We start from the raw sequence: 1,079 nt of genomic DNA, 5'->3' as shown, positions 1-1,079 counted from the left end.
TCTCTCTGGAGAACTTGACCATAAATAAAACCAAATACTCAATATTTTGAAGCCCTTTGTTATAATTCTTCATTGGAGAACTTTGTCAGCATTTAAAAACTGATCCTTCTGAGATCACATAAGCCCTACAGACAGCTTTAGTCTTGTCCTCTGGTGTGATTCAGTCATGTATTTTTTTCTAAACAAACAAACAAAAAAAGATGTAAATATACTGTGAAAGACAAAATGCCTATGATGCTGACATTTTTTTTTTAATGTAAATTGTCCTTCCACAATAATAACAGCCTTGCAGAGACATGTTTTCTGCATTTGAATCCTGCCCTTTCCTCACCTCCGAAGAGTAATAGCACAGACTTATGAGCAGAGATGGTTTTGACCTATGAAATTCTTTCAGGAATCAAACTGAGAAAATGCCTTTTGGTAGTTGTCACAGAAAGTAAAATGTCTTAAGGTAGAGAAAAGTCAAGAGGGCCATTAGTTAGCAGAAGGTGTGAATAAGCCAAACTCATTCGTAAACAGAAGCTATGAGGAAGAAACACACACATGTGTGCACACAGATACACACATGTATCTAACATATATACAGAGAAGACCATATAAAAGAAGTAGAAGGAAAAGGGAGAAGATACATGGAAAAGCAGACTGAGAAATAGCGGAGCCACATTAAAGATCACTAGACTAACGTAAAAATCCATGAATTCTTACTGTGAAGTCTCAATGCAGCTCAACCTTCGATCCAATACAGCTTTACAGTTACACTTTCTGCAAGGCCCAGCTGTTCTTGTTTTTTTTTTGTTTTGTTTTGTTTTCTGAGAAAGGGAGAAGATACATGGAAAAGCAGACTGAGAAATAGCGGAGCCACATTAAAGATCACTAGACTAACGTAAAAATCCATGAATTCTTACTGTGAAGTCTCAATGCACCTCAACCTTCGATCCAATACAGCTTTACAGTTACACTTTCTGCAAGGCCCAGCTGTTTTTTGTTTTGTTTTGTTTTGTTTTGTTTTCTGAGAAGCTCAGTTATTCAGGCTTTCCTGGATTCCTGTAATACCTAAATGTATGACTTGTTTTCTTATT

Source organism: Pteropus alecto, unplaced genomic scaffold, assembly GCF_000325575.1.
Source record: "Pteropus alecto unplaced genomic scaffold, ASM32557v1 scaffold20, whole genome shotgun sequence".
Taxonomy (NCBI): domain Eukaryota; kingdom Metazoa; phylum Chordata; class Mammalia; order Chiroptera; family Pteropodidae; genus Pteropus; species Pteropus alecto.
The sequence above is the reverse complement of the archived record's forward strand: the minus strand, read 5'-3'. Positions refer to the sequence as shown.